Source organism: Astatotilapia calliptera, unplaced genomic scaffold, assembly GCF_900246225.1.
Source record: "Astatotilapia calliptera unplaced genomic scaffold, fAstCal1.2 U_scaffold_30, whole genome shotgun sequence".
Classification (NCBI taxonomy): domain Eukaryota; kingdom Metazoa; phylum Chordata; class Actinopteri; order Cichliformes; family Cichlidae; genus Astatotilapia; species Astatotilapia calliptera.
The window spans coordinates 100272-123050 of NW_020535768.1; the positions used below are offsets into that span (position 1 = coordinate 100272).

At 40.6% G+C, this 22779-nt stretch overlaps 1 long non-coding RNA gene across 1 annotated transcript; it reads right to left on the bottom strand.

Moving 5' to 3' along the window:
* Positions 1-1411: 1411 nt before the first annotated feature.
* LOC113017998 (uncharacterized) lies at positions 1412-1978 on the bottom strand. Its single transcript, XR_003271645.1, has 2 exons — positions 1910-1978; positions 1412-1658 (listed from the first exon to the last, which is right to left on the bottom strand). It is a non-coding gene; the product is annotated as an uncharacterized LOC113017998 (long non-coding RNA).
* Between the last annotated feature and the right edge of the window lie 20801 nt (positions 1979-22779).

A 22779-nucleotide genomic window follows, 5' to 3' on the forward strand; every position in this document is an offset into this window, starting at 1 on the left:
CCATAGCATGATGTTTCCACCCCCATGCTTCACAGTAGGTATGGTGTTCTTGGGATGCAACTCAGTATTCTTCTTCCTCCAAACACGACGAGTTGAGTTTATACCAAAAAGTTCTACTTTGGTTTCATCTGACCACATGACATTCTCCCAATCCTCTGCTGTATCATCCATGTGCTCTCTGGCAAACTTCAGACGGGCCTGGGCATGCACTGGCTTCAGCAGCGGAACACGTCTGGCACTGCGGGATTTGATTCCCTGCCGTTGTGGTGTGTTACTGATGGTGACCTTTGTTACTTTGGTCCCAGCTCTCTGCAGGTCATTCACCAGGTCCCCCCGTGTGGTTCTGGGATCTTTGCTCACCGTTCTCATGATCATTTTGACCCCACGGGATGAGATCTTGCGTGGAGCCCCAGATCGAGGGAGATTATCAGTGGTCTTGTATGTCTTCCATTTTCTGATGATTGCTCCCACAGTTGTTTTTTCACACCAAGCTGCTTGCCTATTGTGGATTCACTCTTCCCAGTCTGGTGCAGGTCTACAATACTTTTCCTGGTGTCCTTCGAAAGCTCTTTGGTCTTGGCCATGGCGGAGTTTGGAGTCTGACTGTTTGAGGCTGTGGACAGGTGTCTTTTATACAGATGATGAGTTCAAACAGGTGCCATTCATACAGGTAACGAGTGGGGGACAGAAACGCTTCTTACAGAAGACGTTACAGGTCTGTGAGAGCCAGAGATTTTCCTTGTTTGAGGTGACCAAATACTTATTTTCCACCCTAATTTACGAATAAATTCTTTACAAATCCTACCATGTGAATTCATGGATTTTTTTTTCACATTCTGTCTCTCACAGTTGAAGTGTACCTCTGGTGCAAATTACTGACCTCTGTCATCATTTTAAGTGGGGGAACTTGCACAATCGGTGGCTGACTAAATACTTTTTTGCCCCACTGTATATATATACACACAGACACAGACAGATAGACAGATAGATAGATATGTATATATGACGTAGCGAACACAGAGTAGTTTTTAGAACAAATTAAAATCATAATACTATCTTTTATGTCACATTTATAGTATCCTCTTCTGTAAAATCTTCTCTTCCAAAATCTTTTGCTCACCACGCTGCCGGAGCTTCTTCTGCTCCTTCTTGGGTTTCTTGGCTCTTGAATGCTTTTTGTTGTATTTGTGCTTTCGCTTCTTTGGGGATGAAGATGAGGATGACCACACAGACGATACAGATGAAGATGCGAAAGATGAATCTGAGTTTTCAGAAGCCTTTGAGGAAAATGGATCATTGAATGGTTCGTCTTTAGGTTGCTCTGCAGGATGCAAACAACAAAATGGCTGGTTTTAGAAACAAGTCCCCTGTTTTTTAATTACACAATTGATGATTTAGTAAGCTTATGTGCTTAACTGACATCCAGCTCTGTGCTGACTCTCTTCCTGAGTACTGACACTTGTAGAAACCTTCATCAGACTTTGACACTGCAGAGATCTTCAGCTCCCCCCGGGGATCATTTTGAATAAGTTTGTCATTGTGATAGAAAAACACATTGGAAAGTATTTGTTGTGTTCTCAAACTGCAGCTCAGACTAACAGAAGCTCCCTCAGTCACAGGATGAACAGGACTCACCAGGATAGGACCATTACCATCATCTGTGACACAATCACACACAATTGTTTCAGTCACATCAGCTGCTGCACACTTTTAGAAAAAGCTGACAAACAATAATAAGAACAGATTGTAAAAATGTTTTTTATCATGAAGATCTGATCTTGTGTATTAAAAAACTGTGTATCTGTATTTTATTCCCACATAAATTACTTCACATACAGCAAAGCTGAGACAAATGTTCATGTGATGTTTGAATCATTCAAATCCAAGAAGTGAATGTATAATAACATACTCTGTACAGTGATGTTGACTGCACTGCTGAACTCTCCTGATCCAGACTCACACCATTACACTGCAGTATCAGACTTTGATGTGTTGATGTCACATGTGGATCCAGTCATTCTCCTACAGTCAGAGTACAGTCGGCCGTCCTCAGAGAACTTCCTCACTCTCCACTCAGTGAAGTTTCCCTCACAGGTCAGTGAGACAGAGTCAGAGGTGAAGTGTTGCACTCTGTCAGGACTCACTGTGAGAGACGCTGCTGAATGAACATCTGGAAACAACATGCAGTGAAGACACAAAGCTCACAGATGTTAGGATCAAAATATCACAGTGAAAATATTCTTTTGCTTTAATGTTTAAAGGTCAGTGCTAAAAGACGCAGTGTTCGTATAATTTTCACCTTCAATGCTAAACACCCCCCCCCCCCCCCCAAGAAAAAAACCCCCATCAATTTCCATTTTTTTGCTGTTGCATTACTTGAAGAAAGACAGACAGAAACAAGCTGACCTGCAGACCAGACAAACTTTGGTTGACTGTGATCAGTGTGATACTCTGGGTCTCCTCTTCCAGCTCTGCACACATATCCTGCTGTGTGTGTCTGTCCATGAATGATGTAGGAGTCCTGTGCAGTCCCACTGCCATCAGGTAGCAGCTCATAACTGGAGGATTTCTCTGATAGATCAGGAACAGCTTTATACCAGTAGAAGCTCCATCCTGCAGACGCATGTTCAACCTCACAGTTCAGAGTTACTGAGGCTCCAGGACTCAGCCATGATGGAGACACAGTGAGGACAGGACGGGGTTCATCTGTTCAACAAAGATTTTCTCTCAATCTTTCGTCTCTTAACTCTGAATTCAATGTCACTAAAATGTTGACTCACAAATATTTATGATGAACTTTAAGAGTGAGACTATCTAAACATGTCAAATATCTCAACATGTACTAATAAAAACACATTTTTACAAACTGTTTCTATTTCCAGGTTAAATGAACTATGACTCTACTTACTGTCAGAAACTGTCAGTGTGACTGAATCACTCCACTCTGTTGTTTCATGCTGTGAACTTTTCATTCTGCCCTTACAGCGATAGTTTCCACTGTTGGATGATGAAGCAGATCTAATCCTGTATTCATTTTGATTTGGAGCTTTTATCATGCTGTTTGTTTCCCACTCATAATCCCACTCAGTGTCTCCTCCATGGATCTCACATCTGACAGTGATCGTCTCTCCTCTGTATATCTCAGACCAGTTTGGATACAGAGTCACAACAGGCCTGTTTGAGGCTGTTAATGGAAAATTGTATTTAGTAGTCAGTATAATCTTTTAGTGATATAAGTTTGCATATGGTAGAATACTGCATGTAGTTATTTGTATTAGGAAATATTCAACCATGTATACTTAGAGGCATATAATTAATTGTGTGTGATCACTAACAGGCTGCAGGCTTGGGGTGCACCCCAGGAATGCACCCCCACGTCCTGGGAGCACGAGAGAGCTTGTACCTGGTTTTATTGTTTTATGGCAGGATTAACGTAGTTACGTTTTGTTTTAGTCTAAGTGCTCTTTGTTTAGATGAACTGCAGGACTTCCTCACCGTGTTATCTAGGGTGAACCATCTAGGGTGAGGGGGAGGCTACCCTCTTCCTGACCAAGGATGTTTGACCCTTTGATCAGCAGTAACAGACACACACACACACACACACACACACACACACACACACACACACACTGAAGTATAAATAAAGACCGGGGCAGTTTCTTAGTGCGAGTCTCTCAGTAGGGAGCTGCCCTTGCTAGCAAGAACTCTGTGTGTTTCTCTTCTCTGAGTCTTTACTGAAGAAGTGTTTTAGAACATTTTCCCTAACAGAGGCTGTTACTGTTCAAGAAAGTACAATAAAAACACATGAATGTCAAAAATGTTAATGCCTTTTGTTCTTCATCTTCCTCCTTAATCAGAAATTTATCTGACTTCATGTTAAACTGACCAGTTTTCCCAATCCTGACTGACTGGCTGTCCTCTGTGTAGTAAACTGGGTTTCCTCTTCCTCCTCTGCACCTGTAGAGTCCTTCCTGTGAGACACTGATTTGTCCATTTGATGTGGGGACAACATCCACTGTGGTATTATCTCTGTACCAGTAGTATTTCCATCCAGATGATGATGATGGGTTCACAGAGCAGGTCAGGGTCACACTGCCCCCTACTGGAACAGCTGTGTTATCAGCTCTCAGTTTGGCCTTTGGTTTATCTGCAGTTCAGTTTAGAAAAAGAACAAAAGTCAATGACTGAATCGTGTATATGCGGATGTTCACTGTTCATAGACACAAACTACATCTTTCTTGGCTGCTACCTCAACATTGATTTTTTAGCATTTACTTCTATTTACACTTGGATCAATGCAATCGTGTTGTGTTTATTATGTTGCTTTATTTTTCGTTTGTTTCCTCTTTTTTTCTGTTTTTCTCTCAACAGGTGATCTGGGACATTTTTTTTTCTTTTTAAGTTCCTTTCTCACTGTCCCTCTGCTTCTGTTTCATCTTTCTTTCTCCCCCAGCCACGTCTGTCCCATCTGTAACAACTGAAAATAAACTAAAATAAAGTAAGATAAAATAAAATAATAACAACAAAGGTTGATCAAATGGACCAATATGGCAGGGCCATGATGATCCACTTGGTAAAGTAAATCTGTTGTGTATCTGTGTTCAGACATCAATTCTGATGGCTAAAGAAATGGGACAGGCAAAAAAAAGGGGGGGGGGGGGGGGAATAAATGACTGAATCAAAACCTTTTAAATAACTAGATGTAAATGGTGAACATCACCAAATCTTGGTGATCTTGAAGAGATACTAACTGTACAATCGTTTTGATCGAAGCTGTGAAAGTTTTATATTTTCTTTGCTGTATTTAAAAAGTACTTGAAGATTGATTAATAAGCTGGTCCGTCTTTAGGACCTGGGAGTTTAAAGGGATCAATCTGAATAAGCCTCCTGCTAAAGGTGAGTGGCAGTGACTCAGAGTTGTGAGAATGTTGATCATAGAAACAGTAACATTATTTTTGGTGGTGTGTCTGTGTTTGTTTATTTATTTTAAAAGATGGCAGTATTTGATCAGATGGTAGTTCAGAATTACATTTATTATTTTCTTTATATAAATTGTAGATCAATTGTTATTTGTTTGAATATATTATTTATTTATCCTGTTTATGCCATTGTTGTCCTCAGGTGGTGGAGCAGCAGGTCAGCATTGGCGTCTCTATACCAGCTGAAAGTTCATGACACAAAATCATGAGTGAATGTATATTTCAAACTAAATGACTGAACTCACAGGTTTTCTCAATGATGACATCATCACTTCTGTCAGTGTAGTAAACTGGGTTTCCTCTTGTTCCTCTGCAGCTGTAGATTCCTCCTTCAGATACTCTGATATCTCTGTTTTGTTGATCTCTGATTTGAACTTCAGAGGTTGTTTGGGTTCGTCTGAACCACTCATATTTCCATCCATCAGAGCTCTGCACAGAGCAGGTCAGTGTCACACTGCCCCCTACTGGTATGATTGTTGTTCCTGCTGTCAGTGTGGCCCTGGGTTTATCTGCAGTTATGGACAAGAAAAGAAAGAAATGTACACCTGATACAATATGAATGTATAAAAGATTTAAAAAAATCCTTTTTTTTTAATCGCCCCCCAATAAAATCTACAAATGTCTTCATTATATATTTTTTTTCTACATTTTAAGTCACTTTAAATTTTTCTGAATTCTGTCTCAACATGGTGACAGAGCTGCACAGATAAGCACAGTATGAATGTTTGTTCAATCTCAGGCCTGAAGAAGTCACACTGAATGTAAACTAATGCAGTTCACTGTTGAAGGAAACACACACACACACACACACACACACACACACACACACACACACACACACACACACACACACACATTTAGACAACAGAAACACTGTCACCTTAAATTATATGGATCTTTTGATGTTTCTTTTTTTCATTATTTAAATTAAGTTTCATCCACAGTTATTCTTGTTATACAGTAAAACATGCACACATGCTGTAATGACATAATGTCTGAGTATTTTGGTTGTAGTGTGTACTGTGAACAAAGTTAGGTAAAATGCAAGGATCTTTGTTAAAGTTCCAACACATAAGAAATACAATACTTTCAATGAAACATTTATTAAACACACATTTTTATAATTCAGATGTATTTTAACAGGAATCATCACATTATTAATCACTGAGGACTTACCTAATACAGTTATAAAGACAGTATTACTGATCTCTCTATAATGTGACCCCTTCCAGGTACCAGAACACTGATATTCACCACTTTGATCTGTAGAGTTAATTTCCAATGTGTAGTCTTTGTGCTCCCTGTAGGGGACATAGTCTCGACCATCCTTGTTGATTTTGTAATACCAGTCAGTGTCTCTTCCTTCATTCATGTCACACTTGAAGGTAACAAACTCTCCAATGAAATAACTGGATGAGCTGGGTTCAATAGTTAGCACAGCGTCTAGAATCCAACACAAACAATCAGACAACAGACAATCTGAAACACTTTATGCTCAAGGCAGAATGTTGATTGATTATTAATACTTTATTTATGTAGAGTCATACAGGTTGAGAATAATCTTTGCTAAATAAAAAGGAAGAAATAGAAAAAGTGAAAACTGTTCAGTCACCTTGAGCGTGTCCACTGCAGACGAGCGTACAGAGCACTACAATAAAGACAGAAACTTCAGACATTATCAAACTAAAGACACTCAAATCATGTGAGTGTTTTGTTGATGTTAGATTTGAAATGTAACATAAATAAAACACTGTTGGTAATGATGTGTCTCATTTCTTGATCAATGGTGAGTTAATGACCTTCTTAAGGAACAATCCCACTAGGGTTTAAAGTGCAGTCGCTTTCTTACCAAGCGCCTTAAAACACTTGGAGATTTACATCTACTATGATCTGAGTCAGTGCACTAAAATAGAATCCAGTCTACAAACAAACATGGTGATAACAAAACATTAGTGTCCTAAAAACGGTACAGTCCATCCTCTTTGGGCAACAGATGAACGACTGGCTTCCAACAGGGAAATGATCTCCCCAGTATTTCCTTTATGTATTTGACAATCTCAAAAAGTGATGTCATTGACAAATTGCAATGGGTCACTTCTCTCAACAAGAATTTCTCTAGAAGGTGGTATATAATATAAGGTGGAAATAATCCACGTGTCTTCAACAGCAAACACCATTAAGCAGAAGTTAAACCTGCCTACTGGGAGTTTAAAAAAAATCTCTATTTATGGCTGGACGAGCTCTAATCTTCCTTTAGGAAGCAAGTTTCATTTAGTAAGGAGTAGGATCAGTGTAGTACTCTTTTATACCTTGACTAAGGAAGCAGTTTACTGTTAGTCTGCATTAAAAATTGTTTAAATCTAGCACTGGCTTTAATCACTGCTGTTAAATATTTAATCAGTGTCTTCTATGATTGGTTACATTTTATATTAGGATGTAATAAGCATCAAATTATCACTGATGGAGAAACAAACCTTTCTTAGATAAACTAAACCAGCTCCACTCTGATCTGAGTCAGTGCACCTGATGAAGACCCTGGAGCGGTTGGTCCTGGCTCAGCTTCGGCGCCTAATAAGCTCATCACTGGACCCACTTCAGTTTGCCTACCAGCCTGGCATTGGAGCGGATGATGCCGTCATTCACCTCCTACATCGTTCCCTCGCTCACCTGGAGACTGCTGGAAGCACTGTGAGAATCATGTTCTTTGATTTCTCCAGTACCTTCAACACCATTCTTCCCTCGGTTCTAAAGGACAAGCTGGTGAACTCTGGAGTGGACCATCACCTCACTACCTGGATCCTGGACTACCTCACCGACCGACCACAGTATGTGAGGACTCAGGGCTGTGTGTCGGACAGGGTCGTCTGCAGTACGGGGGCCCCACAGGGAACGGTTCTGGCTCCGTTCCTCTTCACCATCTACACTGCAGACTTCTCCCACAATTCCACCCAGTGCTTCCTGCAGAAGTTCTCTGATGACTCTGCAATAGTCGGCCTCATCACTGATGGGGACGACAAGGAGTACAGAGGTCTGACCCAAGACTTTGTGGACTGGTGCCAGCTGAACTACCTCCAGATCAACGCCAGTAAAACCAAGGAACTGGTGGTAGACTTCCGCAGGCACAAGCATTCTCCACTGCAACCACTGAACATCCAAGGTATGGACATTGAGGCTGTGGACAGCTACAGGTACCTTGGTGTTCATCTCAACAATAGACTGGACTGGACTCATAACTCAGACGCCCTCTACAGGAAAGGGCAGAGCAGGCTGTACCTGCTGCGGAGACTCAGGTCGTTTGGAGTGGAGGGCCCACTCCTGAAGACCTTCTATGACTCTGTTGTGGCTTCTGCTATCTTTTATGGTGTGGTCTGCTGGGGCGGCAGCATCTCTGCTGGGGACAGGAAGAGACTAAACAGGGTGATCCGAAGGGCCAGCTCTGTTCTAGGATGCCCTCTGGACCCAGTGGAGGTGGTGAGTGACAGGAGAACGGCGGCTAAGCTGTCATCCCTGTTGGACAACATCTCCCACCCCATGCAGCAGACTGTGACAGCACTGAGCAGCTCCTTCAGTGGGAGACTGCGGCACCCACGGTGTGGGACGGAGAGATTTCGCAGGTCTTTCCTCCCCACTGCTGTCAGACTCCATAATAAAGACTTTAACTGATCAAGCACACACATCCATACATATGCAATAATACTAAGTGCAATAATCCTTTCTGTCATCGTTGTATTTTTACTCAGTTGTTTATAGTATTTGTATTTGTATTCTATTTTTATCTTATTGTATATTTATTTTATTTTATTCTACTGTATATAGTATTTTATTCTATTCTGTACAGTTGTGTACTGTATTTATTCTTATTGTATTCTAATTTTTGCCTCATAACTTTTGCACTGTCCACTTCCTGCTGTGACAAAACAAATTTCCCACGTGTGGGACTAATAAAGGTTATCTTATCTTATCTTATCTTATCTTAAAATCTAATCCAGTCTACAAACAACCATGTTGGTAACAAACATGAAATTCCTCTGATCACATGACCTGAAATGGTCAAATGACTGATGCTCTGTTCTTCTTACTAAAACATGTTTATGGATCAGTATGAATCAAACAATAGAAGTCAGTGATGTACTCACAGAATAGGCCCAGCTCACAGAGCAAAGTGGCTCCCATCCTCACATCCAGCAGTGACACGTCTGAAAACTTCTACAACTTTCTGTAAAGAGAGAGAGTGAAGCAGCAGCACAGCAGATACCAAAGAGCTGAGAAGGAAACAAAGAGGTTTTAAAACTTCTCTCTGCTTCCTTCCTTTTACACAGAAATAATAACTTAACAAGATCTGACCAGATTTTTATGAAAAGGCCTTTAACACACAGACTAAACTGACCAATAACAGACAGACAGTAAGTTTCATTACACATATGTGAGCTGACTGAGGGTTAAAGAGGAAATGAGGAGAACAAAAGTCCAAGACTTGTTTTAAGTGTGAAAAACAATTATTTTATTTAAATATTGTTAACATAAAATAATAACACAAATAATTCTCATAAAATATTTTCAGTGAGAACAGCTGCAGTAAAATCAGATGATAATAACTCATTTGGAAGGTTAAATATTTGGATACAGCACAGCCACAAACACAGCAGTTATATGAATGTTGTAAGTGGTGAAACAGGAAGAATGTAGTTTTAACATTTGTGCTTTAAACCATGTTTAGTTTAGTTTAGTTTAGTTTAGTTTCCTGATCTATGTCTGTTTTTAGATTTAACACTGCAGCAAAGTTTTACAGAGAATAGTCACAAGAGAAAATAACCAGTGAGCAGCAGTTCACTGGGTGAAAATAACTCAATGTTAGAGGAGAATGGCCAGACCACTCATTGCAACCGAGATATGCAGAACAGTGTCTTTGAATGCACAACATGAAGTAAATGTCATATAGCAGCAGATGACCACACCAGCTGCCATGCCTGTCAGCTAAGAACAGGAAACTGAGGCTATAATTCAAAACCAAAACCTGACAACATGAGTTTGTAAAAACATTGTCTAATCTGATGAGTCTCAGTTTCTGCTGCAACATTCAGATGGTAGGGTCAGAATTTGGCATAACATCATGAAAGCATGGATCCATTGTATCAGAAATTAGGCTGACTGATACTAAGTGTCTTTTACAGAGAACAGATGCAAGAGATATGCATCGCCATAAGAACAGTTTCTTCCCCTCTGCTGTTGGACACATGAACAATAACCATATGACTGTTCCCACCACTAACACATGACCCTACGCTGTGTTCACTGCATCATTCCATGTTTGGCACTGATCACCACCTGCACTCATGCACATATCTTTCTACGTAGCACTCTTAATTCTTATTCTCATGTATATATCTCATGTATAGCTCATGCACATATCTTTCTACGTAGCACTTTTAATTCTTATCCCTACTTTTATTTTTTCATGTCTATTTATGACACTATGTTTGCACTGAAGCACCGCAGCAATTTCCTAATGTTGTAAACCTGCTCAACATTTGGCAATAAACCCCTTTCTGATTCTGATTCTGATTCTGAGTGTCTGATCATGCAAATCAAATTTATTTCACTTTCATCTGCAAATAAAGTTATGTCCATGTTTCCTTTTTTAGGCTGTGGGACTGTAACCTTTAAAGTTTAAATTGATCCAGTTTAAAGTTTCAGAGCCTCAGAAATCAACAGCTGCACTGAGAGCGCACTCAACAATAAAACAATTAATGGGAATAAAAATGTTTCATTCATCGCTCTGTGCTCTACATCTTCAGGTTAATGAGTTTCTACAGCATTCATATCTTATGTTTGATATCATTTACAGATTTTTAACCACTATTTAACAATATCTCTGAAGCAGGTGGCACTATGTGTCCCTCCAAACTATCAATGCTCAGCTGATTCACAGAAGCAGGATTCAGCTTCGAGAGCAGAGTCCTGCAAATGTGTCGACTGTGTAGACTTTTCATTGGGAGGGACTTTCACCCACCCAACACATGCTTCGTGCATCCTCTAAGGTCCTGACTGCACGCTGTTTGAAGTTGATGATGTCAGCGTCTGAAACAGGAGCTTTGCTAACCTCTGACCTTTCCTACTAAAGTGTTGAACATTATGATCATTCAGCTGTTAGTGAGGGGAGGAGCTGGGTCCCTGTCTGTCTGCAGCAGTGCTGTCAAATTATGCCTCAGCTGGAGGAAGCCAAGACAAGACTACTGATATCAACATTGATGCAAATGAGCATCTTCATTCTGTTTTAGTAATGATTACTAAGGAAGTGTCAATTTTGGACAACCCTACTCTACACACGTACAATGATAAAACTACTCTGATATGTTCTGTCTCTGAAGTTTCACTGCAGATATTTGCATTTCTAAAATGCAAACATCTGCAGTGATCTTTCCTCTTCTTAACATTAAAAAGTAAAAATAAAAAGTCTAATTATTTATTGAGTAAAGAGAAAAATAACAATGTCTCACCATCAGCATTAACGTAGAAAAGAGTACTGAGTAATGAAGTAAAGATTAAACAGCATCAGGCTCAAACTGAGAGAAAATCAAACAAAACAAACAAACTTAGAGCATTGTTTTAAAAGATTCTTATTCATATAAGAAATTTTTACCACAGGTGACTTGAATTGGTCACATGAGAGGGTGAGGCAAGGTCTCTCCTGAAATCTCTGGTTATAATGCCTGAATAAGTCAAAAGTTGCCAGTCAGAATTTTTTTTTGTGGAACGCTTCCTCAACTCAGATCTCCCACTCTGAAAGTCTGAGCAGACCAGCGTACTCTGAGTTAACGATCCAAGATGGCGGCACTGAACATAAACAGGAGTAAAACTGTTATGGTTCGAGGTCGTTTGACCCAGCAGTTTGAGTTTTTTGTGTTTTTGTGATTTCTTTGTGTTGTGATCTTTTAGTTTTCTATTAGTTAGTATTGAGTTTCGACCTGGTTTTGCTTCCAAGTTTAGTCATATTTCTGATGGATGTTTTCTTGTCGCTGTGTCATTCCCTGTTTCCTGTCTGAGTCATGTCCTCTGTGTTTGTTCCTTAGTCATGTCCGTGTCTCGTCTCCTTGTTCCCCTCGTACTTCCATGTCGCCTCTGTCAGTCTTGTATGTCCACGTGTGTTGTGTCCAGTCATGTCACTGTTTTCGCCTCCCATTTCTGCTTCTATGTCCCCATGTCTGTTTCTTCCCCGGTTCAGGTGTCTTTTTCCGTTTTTTCTGTTTTATTTTGACAGTATCACGTCCTGTGTTTGGTTTGTCTTCCTCGTGCGTCATTATGTTTATTGCAGTTGTGTTTCCCGTGTGTTCCACTTCCTTCGTCAGCCTCTTGTGTATTTTTGGTGTGAGTTTTCATTCGTTCGTTGGCAGGTCATCTTTTCACCATGTGCCATGTTTCTGTTCAGTCAAGTCTCAGGTATTCATGTCCATGTTAGCCACATTCAGGTTTCATGTTCACTGTGTCTAGTGTTAGTTTTCCCCAGTTTAGTTTACTGTTAACATCGTCCTAGTTTCTGTTTGCTTTTGTTTATATTGTTGATCCAGCCTAAAGTAAACGGTTTGTTTTTTGTTAAGTTCATTCCTGTCTCAACCGTCCGCTTTTGCGCTCGCGCCACTCTCCAGTCATCTGGCCACGACAAAGTCTGTACTGCCACTGTGGTGTATTTTTGACTCACTAAAAAAGCTGTGATTAGGTTTGAGCACCAATTAGTCAAAAAAACAAGTATTATGCTGCACTGCTATTCATACCTGCGTGGCTCTAATTTACCAAGAACCAAAACAAATCCTGTTTCCTAGCTTTTTCTGCAACATGCTAACTCAGGAGTGACGTCACTCCCAATTTCCAACATCCGAGTTCAGAGGTGTCTTCAATGCAGCATAATGACCCAAACCTTTATTCACACCTTCGCTCATGTGATGACACACATGATTAGTATTGGGTATACGAACCTTTTTAAGAGACAACTCCCACTGGAGTCTCCACTGTTTGCCTCTAGAAGTGAAGAAGCCTCTTAGATGAGAGGTGACACGTCTTAAAGAAACTTAAAGAAGTTTAGTCACTTTCTTTCCAAACTCCTTAGACTACCATGAGATGGATGACTGAGAACCTACACAGACATTAAACATTAAGAAGGTTGCAGGTTTGAATCCACCAGCTGAGGATTTTTGTGTGGCGTTTGCATGTTCTCCTTGTCTGGGTTCTCTCCAGGTACTCTGGCTTCCTCACACAGTCAAAAGTCACATATTATTATGTTAACTGGTGATTCAGGTGATTGCAACTAGGTGTAGATGTGAACATGAATGGTTGTCTGTCTCTCCATAACCTGTCTAAGTGGAACTCATCTTTCACAATATAAAGGTTATTATAGGCTCGACCCAAATTAGTCCAAAAAGACAACAGAACAACAGAGCAGTGAATGTTTTAAGTTGTGGTAACTTTGTGATTGGCTAGTCCCCTCCATATGAGCATGCAGTGTACCTCAGTTTATCACTCAAAAAACAAGACAGTGGCCATTGTCAATATACAGTCTATAATATCAATCTAAGTTAAAGTATGCAAACACAGCCTCCATCCTTAATCCTGTCAAACACATTCTTACAAAGGTTATAATTAAGGTTTGGTGCAGTATCATCTACACATACAAACATGTTGACATCCAGGTGTTTTAGATTCTTTAACAGCAGGTATGTTTCTTCTTCCCATTACTTTTCTCTTTGAAAGGTAAAATACATTAACATATAATTTCATGTTTTTAGCTTATTTGCAGCTTATATATTTTTGTGTTATACTGTGAGGAACTGGCCTGTTTGGAAGTTGCAGTAAGAAGAAAAACATGTCTGTATATGATGTTGTGGACAGAGAGAGTGATGGATGATTTTATTTATTTCAGAGATAAATGAACATTTACAGCACGTCCATGCAGAGACTCTTAAAGACATGAGCGTGAGAAACAAGCTTTTCACCATTTCTCTTGATGCCCACATGCTTTATTTATTCTTTAGTCCAGCATGTGTCATCACCACAATAAAGCTACTTTTAACCTGTTTTCACACATTGTCATACCTGCACATTTCCACTCTGCTGTGTTGACTTTAAAGAAGATGAACGTTAGACTTCAGGCTGAAACCACAGGCTACATTTCCTCTTTTCTTGGAGGCACAGACAGAAATTTTGTGGTATCAGATTTTCAGCAGATAAAAATAAACCAAAAACAGTCTTTTACACACATGCAGTCATCACAGTCTGCTCAGAAGAACAAAGGGAGGTCAGAAAAGAATTAAAGGGTGACCCGAACCACTAGACTCACATGTCACATGTCTTCTTGTCTACACGCTGAGGCATCTGTCAATTAATATTAATCTGAAACATCATCACCCCCCTTTCTTTTCTTTGTGTGTGTGTTTGTATTCAGATTTGTGAAGTTGTGCCCTTAATCTTCATAATATCAAAACCCCGGAAACACAAGGAAGGTGCAACATGATGAGACCCAGAACCAAAACATTACAGCAAAGCTGAATACACTAGTGTAGATAACACCCAGCAGTGTGGTAAATTGTGCTGAGAGAGTATCTGCACCCCATAAGACCAAGAAGCCAAGAACACCAGCATGTTGTGTGAGAAACATGCATGAAAGTCAGAACACCTCTGTCAGTGCATTCACGTGGCTAGTGGGTCCTCTCTGTGGCTGACTGGCTGTTAACCCAGTGAGTGAGAGTTTCTCCCACTGCATTGGGCCGTATCCTTCTGCTGCACTAAAGGACAGTTTTGCAGCCATGTAGCTCTGCTCATGTCACGTGCAGCCTTCCCACATCACATGATTTCTGGGCATGACCGTGGAGTCCAACAGAGCCTCCATGTCCCTCACCCTGAATTGACAGCAGACCTTTGGGGTGTGCCTAGACCCATTTGGGCTTCACTCGTGGGGTAGCCCAATCCAACAGGAGTGGAGACTCCATCCAGATGTGGTCCACCAGATCTGGAGTTGCTTCAGAGGGGCAGAAGTAGACCTTTTTTTCCCCCCAGAGAATCGACACATTGCCATCTGTTCTTCTCCCTGGAGACAACCTGTTGCACTCCTGGCCACAAGCTCTCTCTCCATACTTCCTCCTCCAGTTATTCCTTAACCGGGTACAGACTGAGGAGTTGAGGTTGATCCTGGTGACCCCTCTTTGGCCCTACATGCTAGTTTTCAGTTTTCCTGCCAGTCATGGCCAGGACACCCTCGGAGCTCCCTGTTCTGAGGGACCTCCTGTCCCAGGTGAGGGGGTCACTGTTCCATCTTTTCCCAGTAGGACTCAGGGTGACAGCCTGTACCTTGAGAGGGAGAGGCTCCAGGCCTGGCCTGATCTAAAAGTGAGAATGCTGCAGGAGTTTTGTGCACCATCCACCAGGACTGCCTACTGCTTTCTTTGGGGGCTGTTTGCCTCCTGGTGTGCGGTCCACCAGCTGGACCTCCACAAGGCTGCAGTTGACATGATCCTTTGTGTGTTGCATGCTCTGTTGGTCCAAAGGCAATGATGAAGGTGACACAGGGGTTATCCTCTGGCCTAACTCTGGGTTGCTGCTGATGACCTCGATTACCAATCTTGGGTTAAAAATTGACTCTGCACTTACCTTTGATGGCCACGTGAATGGGGTGGTGAAATCGTCATTCTATCAACTCAGGCGTCTGTCGAAGGTTAAACCTTTTCTTTCAAGGCGTGACTTGGAGACTGTTATCCACACTTTTATAACCTCACGCTTGGATTATTGTAACTCCCTTTTAATAGGGGTTGGACCGGGCACTCTGACACGCCTGCAACTAGTACAGAATGCTGTGGCACGGTTTTTATCCGGTAAAAGGAAATTTGAGCACATTACTCCGGTTCTGGCCTCCCTGCACTGGCTTCCAATTGAATTTAGAATTCATTTTAAAGTTCTTTTATTGGTTTTTAAATCTTTAAATGGTCTGGCACCTGCGTATCTGTCTGATTTGCTGAAGCCCTATGTCTCCACTCATTCGCTCCGGTCAGCTGAGCAGCTGTTGCTCTCAGTCCCCAAATCACGGTTGAAACTGAGAGGAGACCGAGCATTCTCTATTGTGGCTCCTAAGCTTTGGAATAATATTCCTCTTCAAATTAGGCAATCGACATCAGTGATGGTTTTTAAATCCAGATTGAAAACGCATTTTTATTCACTGGCTTTTGATTCAGTGGTTGACTGACTTGTATCTTATTGTTTTTGCTATGTTTATTATTTTATCGTATTTATTATTCTTATGGTATCTGTTGTGTTTCTTTTGTTCAGCACTTTGGTCGGCCTTGTGTGTTTTTAAAGTGCTATATAAGTAAACGATGATGATGATGATGACCTATTTGAATTTCACCTGTCCAAGTAAATGCAGAGTTACGAATATCTCCCACTGGGGACCTGCACAAGGAGACAGCTGGGAGCCAGGTTGCCCTGTGCTATCTCCATGCTTTGGCACAGCATGTCTTGCTTACCCGGCCGTTTAGGAAGTCGGGCCACTTCGGAGGTGGGGTGCCCCCGGCCTCTCGGCCTGGGGCTCGGTCACTCAGGCGCGGCTGGCTGCCGGCGGAGCTCACGGGCGCATCACTTCAACTCCCCCTGGCTTCTGCTCCGCAGCTGCTGAGTGAGCCCTCATCTGGGACTCTCCTCAGCTCTTTCCGGGACAGTGGCGCGGCTGCCCCTCTGTTGGTCTTCCTTGGTCTCTTGTGTTCTGGGGGCCTCTGGATGTCTGGAGTTTGCTCTCCTCCATACCTGCTTCATGCCCTGGAGGACGGGGCTGTGGCCCCCCCACACCCTCTAGCAGATTATTACAAGAAGGAACCTTTTAAAAAATAAAAAACAAGCGCGTCCATGCTCACAGGTGTACACACGGGTGATCACACCCACAAACTACACCCTTTTTGGCTCCTACCTCAAAGCACACTGTGTTCTGTTGATCTTATGTGCTGCACAATGATGTTTAATATTTGGTATTTGCTGTCATATTCCCATATATCATTGTGATGTTGTTTGTTCTGTTGCTCTTGTTCTCTTCTGCTTGTTTTCTTTTTTCTTTCTCAGCAGGTGATCCAGGTGATTGATATATGCATTTTTTTCTTCTCTGCCCGTTCTGTTGGTTTTTGTCTTTTGCCCTTCTCCCCCGTCCCTCTTCTCAGCTGTTTCTCTTTCCCTCTTTCTTTCTCCCCTTCTTTCCCCCAGTCAAGTCTGTCCCGTATTCAGTAAGTGAAAATAAAAGAAACAATAAAAGGTGAATCAAATGGACCATTACAGCAAGGCTGGGATGGTCAATTTGGTAAAGTAAATCCGTTGGGCATCTTTCTCTGCCTTTAGACAACAATTCTGATGGCAAAAGAGGCAAACGGGACAGGCCAAAAAAAAAAAAAAAAAAAAAAAAGAAGGAAGTCAGACCAGCCATTTTTCAGCTTCCACTCTGGATTTCTGGACAGACCCTTGTCTAAATCTCGATTGTCCCACAGGGTTGTGGAGGCCATTCAGCAGGCATATGCCTCTTTGAATGTTTCCCTCCGTTCAGATGTTCCCCTCCCTTTCAGAGAGTCGGGCACTGTGTCACAACATTAAAAATTTTAATCACTTTCAGCCAATAATCAATAAGAAATGTTTCATCCTTTCTAAAAAAATAACTTTTATTTTAATAATAATAATAATAATGATGGATTGCATTTATATAGTGCTTTTTGGGGCCCTCAAAGCGCTTTACAATTCCACTATTCATTCACTCTCACATTCATACACTGGTCGAGGCTACAGTTGTACCCACAGCTGCCCTGCTCTGACAGCAGATTGATTTTGATCTAAAGTTGTTCTTTAGACACAGTTACAGCTACATTTACAACACACAGAGTTTTTTTTTTATTCTTCTGCAACATGCTGTGATGTAAGTAATAGACTCTGAAGTCAAAGTCTCCTTTATCATCACAGCTCTTGTAAATATTTAACATTCAGCCAAGCAGTTTAATCCATTGCGATGAATAACTAAATTGCGCCCTATGTTGAATACCAGCTGTAAACACAACCCAGTGTTTATATGTCACAGGTCTTTCTGTATGTTAGATGGTGATTATATCTGAGATATGTTTTTGTATGGGAAAGGGGGAGAGTGACAATGATCTGGCAACCTGAAGTTACACAAAGAAAAATAAATTTATATGTGGTTTGTGGGTACAGAGAGAGACAGATTCTCTTATGATTTCTTAATTCAAATATACATAAACATTTACAGTGACATGATGTGCTCTTCAGAGTACGCATATACCCAGGGACAGGGACCCTAGAAACAGTACGACAGTATTTTTTTTAAAAAAAATACTGTCGTACTGTGACATGTGTCACGTGACATGAGCAGAGCTACATGGCTGCAAAACTGTCCTTTAGTGCAGCAGAAGGATACGGCCCAATGCAGTGGGAGAAACTCTCACTCACTGGGTTAACAGCCAGTCAGCCACAGAGAGGACCCACTAGCCACGTGAATGCACTGACAGAGGTGTTCTGACTTTCATGCATGTTTCTCACACAGCATGCTGGTGTTCTTGGCTTCTTGGTCTTATGGGGTGCAGATACTCTCTCAGCACAATTTACCACACTGCTGGGTGTTATCTACACTAGTGTATTCAGCTTTGCTGTAATGTTTTGGTTCTGGGTCTCATCATGATGCACCTTCCTTGTGTTTCCGGGGTTTTGATATTATGAAGATTAATGAAAATGATTAACCTGTCACCTTAAGAGAGGGAGAGAGATGTATACACTACAAACAGTCACATGTTAGAGAGCACAGCTCATGCAGTAAAAACCTTGTGTGCTGTCCATGGTGCTGAAATAATAACAGTTTAAAGAACTTAATATTTCACTGTTTGTTTGTTGTTAGCAATACTGCAAGATTTGGTATCGATCTGATACCAAGTAAATATAGGGCCTGTATCGATGATACTGATACTAGTACCAATACTTTTTAATATATAACACTGATGATGTCATATAATTACTAACATCATTTGGGTGGCTGTGGCTCAGGTGGTAGAGCAGATCAGCTACTGATTGGAAGGTTGGTGGTTTGATTCCTCCTCCAGTCTGCATGCCAAATATCCTTGGGCAAGATACTAACCCCAAATTGCCCTCCGATGCATTCATCGGAGTGTGAATGTGTGTGAATGCTTGTTAGTTGCACTTGAGTTTAGAAGTGCTTGTACGAGTGGGTGTGATTGGGTGAATGAGGCATGTTGTATAGAGCGCTTTGAGTACTCCGGGAGAGTAGAAAAGCGCTATATAAGAATCAGTCCATTTACCATCATTGTTGCTAATTCTGAATGAATTTTCATGACCTTTAAGGCAGCCAGGTTGCCTCTTTGATGAAACTGCTGCAGTGCGTACAGGAGACACAGAACAGAAACAGAAAGTAAAGTATCGAGTTCATTATACTCGTGAGGAGACACAACGTGTTGGTTGACCAGGAGGACTGGGAGACCATGACAGCTACAATAAATTATAAATTGATTAATGTCTCCCTCTATTGGCCACCAGCTGTAAACACAGTCCAGTGATTGTACTTCTGTATATCTGTATATCCACACTGACACTTAGACCTATTTACTCTGGGCCCTCCAGCGGAAAATGTGAATGGTTCAGAAAAGAACAGAAGCTGAGCTTTTCGGGGATACTTGGTGTATTACTTTCACAAGCTGCTGCTGTCTGAACACAGAAAAATCAACTCCCGCTGGGTTTTACCATGGCTGACCCACACTACTGTAACTCCTCGAGCAGTTGGTTTAAGAGAGACATTTCAAACGGTTACTGAAAGATGAGAAGATGAGCATTACGAAACTTTACAGTGCATCATTAGAATGCACGTGCAAAGACGGTCCAATCACAGGGAAGAATTGATGACACATGGAACAGAGAGGCGGGTGCGGAGAGGTGGCAACGCCCCAAAATGCCTGGAGATTTGTAATATAAAAGGGATGATTTATAAAAAAGTGGAATAGGTTCAAAAACGTTTTTGTACCAATTTAGTAGAGTTCATATTTAAAGTTATGTTGTGTTACATTTTGTTGAATATCAGTTTCGACATAACTATAAATCTGAAAAAACAGAGTTTGTTTTTCTTTCCCACTTTAAACTGTGGTTCCACTCATGACAATACAATAATGTGAAATGACTGCCCGATATTGAACGCTGAGGTTATTCTGAAAAAAGGGCAAAAGTATTCACTTATAGTTTGATTCTGAGATTCTTACAGCCAAAATGACCAAATAAGTCCAGGCGGCTACTTGGTAAATAAAGGGTCCTTTAGGACCTTGAACACTGATGTCTCTCTGATGTGGAGAACGGATTACTTCTTTGTTCTGTTAGCAACATGTCGGGCAGCAATAAAGTGAAAACAGAATAACTAACTGAACATATCATAAATAATCATAAAAACAGCTGGTTATCAGTGTGAGAAACATGCTCTTTACAGTTTCACTTGACAACTATATGCTGATTTTTTTTCTAAATGAGAGTTTTCATCAGTTCTCACAGTGTGGTATTTTTCCCAGTACAGGTAGATCATATAAAAATGTGCAGTCCACACAGAGAACAAGTGCAGAGCTACAGGGGCACACCTGACACTTTTTATCCCTTCAACTGAGAAAATATTTTATATTTATATTTGACAATGTCAGCATGAAGTTGTCAAGAGAACACCACTGTGCTGTTATTGTCTGCATTTCTTGTTGCCTCTTTGCTAAAACAAGTCATTTACTAAACAAAACATTTTTCTCTTCATCCACAGGCTGCACTTCCTCTTTTCTGGGAGCTCAGCCAGAAATCATGAGTCATTTTCAGCAGTTTAATAAAATGGATAAAGAAGAAACAACATTTTTATACACATGTAAGCATAACGGGTCACTCAGAGGAAGTGTTGTGATATTATTTTGATTAGTTTTTAAAGCACCAAAATTATTTTACACACATCAAACTGTACACCGCAGAAAAGACACAACCTACAGAAACAATCATTTTGATCAAACACAATTTTTTCTCTTTCATGGCCTCAGTGATGACATGAATCACACTGTAAAATCTGAACAATGACTATACAGTTTTTGTGCATCACAATTTGGCAACAAGTAATGTAATTAACATGAAAATTATTAATTCTTATTAATTCTTATTATTATTATTATTATTATTATTATTTGTTGTTGTTACTGATATGCAAAAATATGCAATAAAAATGTAATACAGTAAGCTTTAAAGATCGCAGGTAAAATCCAGGAGGAAGGGAGTGAAAGATAAATAAAGATTTTTTTTTTAATAAGACTGAAACAAACTCACAGAACCAAATCATGAAATTGTGTCATGATGGAAACAATGTCCCACACCATCCAACCTCCACTTATTACAACAGAAATAAACACAATAAGATTTGAATACAAAGATGAACCATATTATCAGTCTTCTGACATTAAACCAACAGCATGTCATTGTTTAATATAACTGCTGTTGATCTGGATGCTGGCAGTTCTCTAAACGTTGTCAAAATGTTCTGAGTTGGATTTTGTTGCTGATGTTGTTCGTGAGTCTTGAGTTTTGTTGAAATAATCTTTTTATGGACCTGAAACAAAATCAGAACAAATACGACTTCAAAAATGAAAAACAAAGAAATAATGGTGCCAAAGATGTGATGATGCTTTCTGACCTTTTACACTTTCATCCTTTAATCACACAGAACTGATCTCATCAGGGAAACTTACACTTTCCCACATTTTAGCTGCATGTGTGTTTGAAATTTAAGGAGGCTCATTATTTTATTCAGACACCACAACAGAAACACAACATAACTAAAGAAAGTCGTGATTCAGCTCATCAGTTTTACAAAACTCTGAAACTTTAAGAGTGATGTCACACATTTTACTGCACATGTAATCTGATTACTAATGATTCAGTGTGTGTAGAGTTCACATTTGTACCTGAGGCTGATTCAGGATTCACATTATTGTAGTCAGAGCTAGGGATGGGTATTGATAAGATTTTCACGATTCCGATTCCATTTTCGATTCTGTTTAACGATTCGATTCTTTATCGATTCTTTTTTTTTTTTTTTTTTTTTTTTAAAAGGAGAACACTAAGGTCGATTAGCTTAGAACTTTGTTTTATATCTTCTCTTTGAACAAGATAGAAATTTAGGAGTAACATGTCCTTACAAACCCAACAGTGAGATCTTAAGAGATCCTTAAGAGATCCAGCCTATGGCTCTTCAATGGGGTGTCACGGGGTCCCCAGGAAAAAAAATTGTAAATGTAAAATAATAAAATAAATATTCTTCTGTAGCAATTACACAAGAATATCCAGTAATGTCCCTGCCTACAATTAAACACATTCACTTACCGAAAATCGACCGTCTCACACTTCTGGGTGCAAATGGGTGCAAGCCTTTTACCACAAACTTAGACACTGCTCGGTGGCATTCGTATATCCTGGCCTGAAAGGAGACGCTAACGGTAGACTGCAGCGAGAACTGCCAGCATCTGAGCCAACCAATTCGTCGACTCCTTCAAATGCGGCCGACAAATGCGTCCTTCATTTCCCCGAATTTGAAGGATGGGTCGGGTGTGTCCTTCGTGGCCAACCATATCCCAGAATTCATAGCGCGGCGCAGCCAAATTTCAGCTGCCAACAATTGCGGCCGCTGCTAAGTTTTAAAATTACTCTTATTAATCTTTCTGGGTCACAAAATAAACTTCTAACATATTTTCAGGCAAGAAAGAAGCTGTGT